The sequence below is a fragment of the Vigna angularis genome, chromosome 2 (genome assembly GCF_016808095.1).
Source record: "Vigna angularis cultivar LongXiaoDou No.4 chromosome 2, ASM1680809v1, whole genome shotgun sequence".
NCBI lineage: Eukaryota > Viridiplantae > Streptophyta > Magnoliopsida > Fabales > Fabaceae > Vigna > Vigna angularis.
Window position 1 is genome coordinate 27,020,227 of NC_068971.1, and position 9,708 is coordinate 27,029,934.

The window sequence follows — 9,708 nt, forward strand, 5'->3', positions numbered from 1 at the left end:
AAATAAATTTAAAAACATAATTATATCATCTATTGTAACACGTTTTTTTTATTTATATAATCTAGTTATCAATTGAATTATATTTTGAGATGGAATTGTTTTTTACAAAAATTTAAGTGAGATATAAGATAAATGTTTATGTGTGATTTACAATTTTACATATGGATGTGTGAGATATAAAATGTGATAATTTCTTTCAAAATAAGTAGAGGTTTCATGTCGGAAAAATATAGTAAAGTTAGCTGAGTTGTTCCTTGGACAGTAGCTGAATTAATAATTATATTTATATTCCAACTGGTTTCTTAAAGGCTTAATTACCTACTTAGTCCCCATATTCGGAGGTAATTTATTGTTTAGTACTCGGTTTTAAAAATGTAGGTATTTGATACCTATGTTTTGAAATTTGTATCAATTGAATCCTACCCACTTAACGCCGTTATAATTGATAACGTTTTTCTGACTGTGTATGTGATTTGTGCAATCGTGGCAATGAGGTGGCTTAAGTGACTTGACGTGGCAGGCTTCCTCCAAGACTGAACCTCCAACCTACCGCACGGCCAATTCTCATCCAGTCTTCCTCATGAGCGTTCGTCTTCCTCACGAGCGTTCGTCTTCCTCACGAGCGTTCGTCTCCAACAACTCACGGCCTGCGCCTAACGTCTTCATCTTCTTCAATCACCTCCAACACCCGTGATTTCCCTTCCACCGTCTCACAGCCAACATCACAATCATCAACCAGCATCAAGTTCAACTTTACCCATTAACCAAACTTCCCTCCAGCAACAATCATTATCCCTCCGCCAACCACCCAGAATTCCAGAAAACCAAACCAGATACTGGGACTAAGCCATCAAGCTTCCTTTCATCTCTAATCACCACCAAAGGAGTTGAATCTTTGAACAGGAAACACGCGCACACAACAGAAACCCACCATTCCTAACTACCCAAACACAAAAACAGAAAATAGATAAAGGAGAAGGGGAGAGTCAATCGGCGGCGGCTTCCAAGGCTGACGGCGTCGCGGTTGGGAATGGATCCGGTGGTATTTGGGGTTTGCCGACGACGCAAGAGGTGGTGGCACGGGTGGCTGGGTCGACGGTGAAAAGAGAAGGAGAGAGACCAGAAGCAACTTGCGGCGGTCTGCTTGGAGGAGGCGGCGCCTAGAACTGCTCCGACGGGCGTGAACGACATCGCCGGCAGTGGTCCTGGTGGTGCTTAGCGTCGCCGGCGAAACTTCGGATGAGGTAGAGGATCCTCTCGCAGCGGCTGGGACGTGGGTGGCGTAGGTAGGTGTCTCAGGAGTCTCCCGTTCAGAGGAGAAGATGAAATGTTGATGCAAATGAGTTGAACTTGGAGGAACCAATAATGGTGATTTGGCCGTGCGGAAAGGTATCCCCAATTTAAAAAAATGTAACCCCATTTCAAATTCCCAATTCAGCCTACCATGTCATTGCCACGACGCAATTGATTGCACAAATCACATACACAGTCAGAAAAACGTTATCAATTATAACGGTGTTAAGTGGGTAGGATTCAATTGATACAAATTTCAAAACATAGGTATCAAATGCCTACATTTTTAAAACCGGGTACTAAACAGCAAATTACCTCCGAACATGGGGACTAAGTAGGTAATTAAGCCTTTCTTAAAATACTGTTGTAATGACAACGGAGAAGGGTTTGAAAAATTTAGCATCTGCATGCATTTACGTTGATATTTTAATTTTATCATGTTCAAAAGGTAAAATAGAAAAATGAGAAACAAATATCGTATAATTATATTTAGGTTTAATCATCTCGAACATCCCTAGTAGAGTCGTCTCAATTAGATTTTCATATTGTAAATATTCTCAATTAGGTCCGTGTTTCTTAAAATTGAGTCAATTAGAGTCTTGCCGTTAATTTTGTTATAACGGCGTTAAAATTGCAGTGATGTAGGATGTTGATTTTGTAACGTGAAATATGTGGCAAATTTACGTGGAATTTAATTATTTTAAATTTTAAAAAACTATCCTCCTTCTTTCGTGCATTCATCCTCTTCCTTTTTATCCTCTCTGCGTTGTCTTTGAGGGGTTACCTTCCACCAACAACCATTGAATCAACTTGGTGCAATTCATCTTCGTCTGGATGGTTCCCTCGTTCATGATGTCCACCAACAATGAAACCTTCGCGGATTGCATGAGATTCCTCTTCAGCTCCAAACCCAAATCCAAATTGACAAGAATCCCAATCGCTTCCAACCCAACCGTGTGCGAGGTGAAAGGACACAATAGGGAAGAAATCAAAGCAAGCTCGTTGTTTTCCTCGACGGTTTTCCTGGTAGAGAGGTGGGAATCAACGAGTTTACCAAGCTGTTTGAGGGCGCAAACTTTATTTTTACCCTTGACCTTTTTTAGCCATTGAGTTCTCCATCTCCTCCGAGGTGGGACCCACCTCTGTACCAAATGGGTCACTGGGTCACTTCTTCGGTCACTGGGTCACTTCTTCGGTCATGCTGAACCGGTGAGATGGTGGTGGAGATGGTGAGGAGAACTAGGCAATTCGAATGAGAGGGTCTTGAAGGAGGGAAGAGGGAAGAAAAGTTCATCTTTTGTCTTCACTCTCTTTGACATTTTCACTTTCTCAACAAATCCAAAATCTTCAAAAAAATGAGATTTGGTCAAATAGTCCAACTTTAAAGAAGATCCACTAAACATTGATTGTCTAGAAAAGGGGGCCACCACAGAAAATATTAGCACCAGTGCTCAAGCTAAAAGAAAACCGGCACAAGCTAAATCTGAAAAGAAATGTAAACTGAGGCAAGAGAACCTTGGAAACCCCAAAAATGACAACAGGTTCTGATCAAAGACGGTCTGTGTAACTGAGGTTTGTACAATGTCGGTGTTGATGGAAATAGAGCCATTCAGACGCGAAATGTTGAGTGTGAAACTACCAGCACCCATGGCCTCAGTGGCGAGGGTAGGTTGGAAGGGGTTAACAACCGATTCAAGCGAGCCAAGAGGGTAATAGGAATGGAGGACATGGAATTTAAGAACCACCCCTTTTTTATCTACATGTAGAGACTGAAGGGCCACATAGGGCGGAAGATCAGCAAAGGCATCATCCACCGGTACAAAAAAAGTGATTCCAGCATCACCCTCATCAGCCTCAAATTCCTAAAATTGGAAATTAAATAGTTAGTTAAATGTCAAAGTCTAAATAATGTACATATGATAGAGTGTTTCACATAAGTAACATGTAGAAACTAACTAATGAAATTCAAACTTAGTATCCGAATCACCAACACTGCCTGAACTACACCGGAGGCCGCGAGCATTGAGGCGATGACGTTGAAGTTGTGGCCATCGATTACGGCTTTGGTGATGTTGAGGACGATGTTGAGGCAGATTTCGGACGTCATGAGGTCAAGGTCATAGGGATGAGAAGGGAATTGATGGCGAAGATGGTGACATAGTATAGGGTAGGGTTTTGACGAGGGACAAAACGATGATGTTTGAGAGGAAGTAAGGGGGGAGCGGATTGAGACGAGGCCAGATTGGGGGTCGCGCATGAGGATTTGGTGACGCACTTCTCCTATGGGAGCCGCCAGGAGTTGCCAAGGGTACGGCGGGGGAGGCAGAGGGAGACGGCGTGGAGAGGATAAAGAGGAGAGATGAATGTGAGAAAGAAAAGGATAATTTTTTAAAATTTAAAATAATTAAATTCCACGTAACTCTGCCATGTATCTCACATTGCAAAGTCAGCATCCTACATCATTGCAATCTTAACACCGTTATAACAAAATTAACGACAAGGCTTCAATTGACTCAATTTTACAGAAACATGGACTTAATTGAGAACATTTACAATACAAGGACCTAATTGAGACAACCATATACAAATAAGGATGTCTGAGATGATTAAACCTTATATTTACAATTTTATCAATATATTTTATTTATATTAAAAAAATTGATTTAATATTACATTTTTTTATTAGTTGGAATAAATAAGTTTTGTCGAAACTAATCATACGCATTTGAATATCTAACTAAGCCTCCAACTACAAAATTCACCAAAATTTTATTATTATTATCATTTTATAAGGTAAATTAAAGTTTAGAAAAAATAAAAATAAAACTAAATAATTATTAACACTAGATAGTATATATATATATATATATATATATATATATATATATATATATATATATATATATATATATATATATAACCTCTTAAAGTTTATCAAATTTTAATTGATAAAAATATCCTCTTATATTATGAAGTCTAAGTTTTAAGATTAAGTATTTAAATAATTTCTGATTTTTTTTATTTTAAATTAAAAATAAAAATTATTAAAATACCCTTCTATTTAAAGTATGTCTTTCTTTATGAATAGGGATTTTTTTGTCAACTAAAATTTGGTAGACTTTAAGAGGTTACATAAGCTAGCAAAGCCCATATATATAATTAGATATATTAAATAACAACAGTAAATTAAAAATCATTCATGTAAGAATATCGTGTTTTAGTGTAAGATAAGGAGACTCGATTATTTTAATATTAAAATTTTAAAGTATAAATAAGTTTCATCATTTAAAAATACACATTTTCTCTAAAAACGTTTCTCCTAGAGCTCTTTTCTTTTTCTCTAAGTTTTATCACCTCCGTTTGTATGGAGATTAGAGACTACTTGAGTAATCCTTGTGGTGAACTCTTTATTTTTGTCTAAATAATTTCTTCAATAAACTAAGTTGATTTTCTGCCTCTTTTCTTGATTTATTTGTTCTTTTTCTGCACGTGACTATTTTTGGCTCACATGTAGTGTTTGAGTTTTCATTGTTAGTCTCTACTGTTTAGTGATTCTAATGGTGCGTCATAATCGTGTTTGTGTTGTTCATAGGCATAGATAGAGCTTCTTGTGTGTTAGAGGGTGTTAAAAGGGCTCTTTGGACATCTTAATCCACCTTTCAAGTAAGAGAAGGTAATTGCACAATTTTATGTGATTGATACCTTGTAATTTCAAATGGTATCTTATATAGTATTTTACTTGATGATTGAGTTGTGTGATTAAGAAAGGATGTGTGAAATTGATATTATGGTTGTAATTTGGTTTACTTGAATTATATGATGAATTTGGGAATGTTGTCTGATTTGTGTTTCAGATGATATTGTTTGAATAATTGAAGGTAGTGTAATTTGAAATTGGTATGCTTTTGGCATCTCCAATAGTTGTTGAATTGTTTGACAAGGTTGGAATGACATAAATTTGTCGAATTATGTTCTACAAAATTATGCATACTCGCTTAGCAAAGCTAAATTCATAGAACAACTGACTTGGTTGTCGTTGAGTAAGAATATACTCGTTAAGCGAAGTCAAAGTTAGAGAGTTATTGCTTAGTGGTCGTTGGGCGAGAGTATACTTGTTGAACGAAGTCAAAGTCAGAGAGTTCACTGAATTGGTCGTGACTGGGTGAAATAAGTCTTGTTGGTCAACTTTAGAAGAATTTTAAGTCTATGAGCTCTAGTGATTACTCATTAGGCGAGCTATTTGGTCGTTGGGCAAGCTATTTGGTCGTTGGGCGAGCTATTTGGTCGTTGGGCGAGTGGGCTTTCAAACCCTACTCATTGAGCAAAATTACAGAGTATAGTTCTATTATTATCTCATTTTTTTGGTTTAATGTGTGATTTTGTAAATGTTAAAATGATGGTTGATTATGATATTTATCTAAGAATGATTAGTACTAATTCAAGGAGGATTGGTTGTGATTTTGTTAGTGTACGCATTAACATATAGAAGGTCAGTATATAGGTATCTTGAACTCTAATAACTATTCACCCTCAAATATAGTAGAATGAGTTATGAGGTGATAATTATAGGAGATCCTAGCCACTAGATTTTTTTGTCATGGACTTGAAGGAGATTAACTTTGTAAGTAGTAGAATGATAATCTCTTTGTTTATAACTTTGTATAAATACTATTATAAGTGCATACTTACACTAAAGTCCAATGTCAAAGACATATATTTAAATAATTGAGTATAGTATTATTTGTTTGTGTGAATATATATTGATAATTTGTATTTTATATATGTTTAGTTTATTTATATATATATGACATACTTTAAATAATTAAGAAAAATAATTTTGTTCATTACCTTACTCTTTCTTTAGTATTTTTTTTCTTTGTTACTTTAATGATATAAGCAAATAAAAATATAATAGTTTTTGTAGTTCAAGATATCAATGACGCAACGACTTAAATTTGATTGATTGACAATTGTATTAATTTTTGAAAACTATAATTCTGTTAGTTTAATTTTATAATTATCTATATTCAATATATATTTGTATATGGGTAACTGTAATACTTCTCTACTTAATGATTATCCTTAATAGTTTTATATGTTCAATCATGTACAATAATTATTAAATAAAATTTTATAAGAGACATCAAAATGAACAAATAACATTAATAAATAAAATAATAAATAATTATAAAATAAATAAATAAAATAATAAATGTCTGGTCTCTTTAAAATAATAGCATTAATTAAAAATTGAAAGTTTTTATAAACTATTAATTAGTAGTAGTTAAACTCTTTTTATTTGTGTTGTCACACTTTTTTTTCTCTATCTCTCACCCTCTCTACCACCTTCCTTTGCTGGACTTAGACTCTTTTTATATGAGCAGTTGAAATAATCTACCACCTTCCTTTGCTGGACTTGACTCCTTTTTATAAGAGCAGTTGAAATAATTATTTAATCAGAATGTAATTTTTTTTTTTGAGTTTTAGATTAGTCTTCAAAGTTTCCTTAGTAAAATATATCAATTAAAAGAATATCCTTAATACAATGACACATACTTATTTAATATAAGGTGAATTTACAATATTTTTTTTCTTGAAGCTACATGAATTCTATTTACATAAATATTTATAAGATTATTCAATTTATCTGGTATAAAATAATGAGCTGTGATTTTTAATTCAAAGATTAAATATCTTTTGTACTTAAAATTTTTTGTTTCATACTTTATATATGTATATAAATAATTTTATTTTAATTAAATTCTGTATAAATAGATATCTTATATTACAATTTTATATCAATTTTTTTTTCACATACTAGTGAAAACAAGTGTTAACTTTTATTTATGATATTAAAAATAATATATTATTATTGTTATTATTATTATAATCATAATATTAAATATAAATATTTTTTTTAATTTTATTGTAAATATTATTTTATATATTTTGTACGTAATTTTTGTAACATCTAATATAATAAAAAATCTACTAAACAAAATATTCTACATTTGATAGAATATAACATATAGACAAGAAAATATATAATTTATCGCTCAAAGTAATAACTATATAAATAAAAACACATATTTTTATAACTTCCTAAAGACATAGTATCTTAAAAGAGATAAATTATTATACAAAACGTCTAAGTAATTATATATATACATATATATATATATATATATATATATATATATATATATATGCATCTTTATACATATATTTATATGCTAAACTTTGAATATCACTTGACGGTATCCTCTGGCTCTATCAACGACGGGCTAACACTTACAACATCCTCTCCTCACACTAAATGGTGATCAATGTCAAAGAGATTGTAGCACATACAAAAAAACAACACAAAAGCAAGGGTAAGTTATTATACAAAGAAATCAACATATTAAAATTTAGTATGATAAATCATATATAAACATTCAAAACAACCCATCAAACACTTTATCATATCACACTTAAACCTCTCCACTCGATGATCCAGATCTAATGCTGACATAGACTTCGCTGAAGGTTTACACCCATGGTAGTATTTATACTCTATAGAGTCATAAACAAATGTCACACGACCTACTTCCCCATAAGGTTAGTTTTCCCTTGCACAACCCAATGGATCAGGGTAAAGACCTCCTGTCATTCTCTTCATCACCCCATTCACTCGACATGAGTTGAATGGTTGGTAGAATATCAGGATACCTTCTCTCCAAACTCTCACTATCAAGCATTCACCCCAACTAACTTAAACATAGAATCTATCCTTGAGATTCTTCTCACATTACCCATATTTCATTCTCACAACATACATCATAATATTCATCAACCATAAACATACCCATAAAGAGGTTCATAAATCATAAATATACGTATGCACATCTCCATTAATCACCCCATAAACATCATCATTATCATCACATACTCAAGGTATTCCAAGTATAAAATCATTTATAAAAATCTAGAAATAATAATCACACAATAATACAATTTTCTTCATGAAAGCTTGATACCCACACTAGACAAAGAAAACAACCCTGAAACCCTCACCAACAATTCGGGAAGGGCCCAAAACCCCCCAAAATGACCTAAATAACGTCCAAAACGTATGTCCAGAACCCCAAATTTGAGATTCCCCACAACTTAATTCCTACCAGACAACTTCTCGCTAGATGACTATTACCCAAACGATCCCTTACGAGACGATCCTTACCCAGACGATCTCTTACCCAAACAACTCCTTGTCAGGCGATCCTTTACCAAACAACTTCTCACCAAACAACTCCTCAACAGATTATCTACTAAACGACTCTTACCCAGACGATCTCTTACCAGTCGATCCCTTACCCAAACGATCCCTTACCCAGACGACCTACTAGATTTTTTTACAAGAAGAGACTAGCTCAGCCGTAAATGACCCTAAGATAGTTCCCAAAACTGCAAACTTTTCCTTAAACCATGATCTTAGAATCTTACTTGTTAAAACCCCCCAATTTTATGCATAAAAGTGACCTTTCTACTACTATATTCCATACCCAAGTTCTATAAAAACATATCAGCTCAAACTCACTAAATTCACATTCACAAATTCATTCAATAAACAAATTTTAACAGCAACGAAGCAGACGCCCATCATGCATCAGTTTTCAATTCAATTCACCATCTTTCTCATGCACCCAATCATACTAAATTTCATGATTTAATTAAAATTCACAACTCAATCATCACATCATCATACAATCATCAAATATTACATGCATACCAAATCCAAACCAAAAAACTAGCTTCCCTTACCTGGTTGACGCTCTGATGGTGCTAAAAACTCTAAAATTCCTCCTATGGCTCCAAGATCTCTACTTGCTACTACATTTCGTGATAATTTGATCAGAATATACCATAGTACCACTGATCAACAAAAAATTCATAAAGAAGACTCAGACCCCAAAAGAGTTAAGAAAACCCTTACATGCAAAGACACCAACAGTTACGAAAAAGGGAGTAGAAATCAACTTACTCTATAGTTGAAACCAATCGGTTAGAAATGAAGATCTCGCCTCAAGGAATCCTCAGGCGGTCTCTGATCTTCAAACCAATAGATAGGGAGTTAGGATTACTAGAGAGAATGCAGAAAAAGTTTAAAGAAGAGAGTTTTAGAGAGATAAAGTTTCTTAGATAATGAAACTCCTGATTAGTGAAATTTTATTTATACTGTTGATATTTTTGAAATAAAATAATAGAGTATCATTATTTAAACACATCTAATACTAGATTTTTTAGGGTCTTATAATTTTTTAATTAAAATAATAATTATGTTTAAAAAAATGTCAAATTGTAAAAAAAAAAGTCACTTAAAAATGTAAAATTGATAAAATGATTATTCTAATTTAAAAAAAAAATATTTAAAAGTAA

General features: G+C 33.3%; 1 long non-coding RNA gene and 1 pseudogene across 1 annotated transcript; both read right to left on the reverse strand.

Moving 5' to 3' along the window:
- Positions 1–2,703: 2,703 nt before the first annotated feature.
- On the reverse strand, positions 2,704–3,400 carry LOC108327450 (fasciclin-like arabinogalactan protein 4; annotated as a pseudogene).
- A 4,095-nt stretch (positions 3,401–7,495) lies between these two features.
- On the reverse strand, positions 7,496–9,457 carry LOC108328743 (uncharacterized). Its single transcript, XR_001832141.2, has 3 exons — positions 9,314–9,457; positions 9,094–9,204; positions 7,496–7,605 (listed from the first exon to the last, which is right to left on the reverse strand). It is a non-coding gene; the product is annotated as an uncharacterized LOC108328743 (long non-coding RNA).
- Between the last annotated feature and the right edge of the window lie 251 nt (positions 9,458–9,708).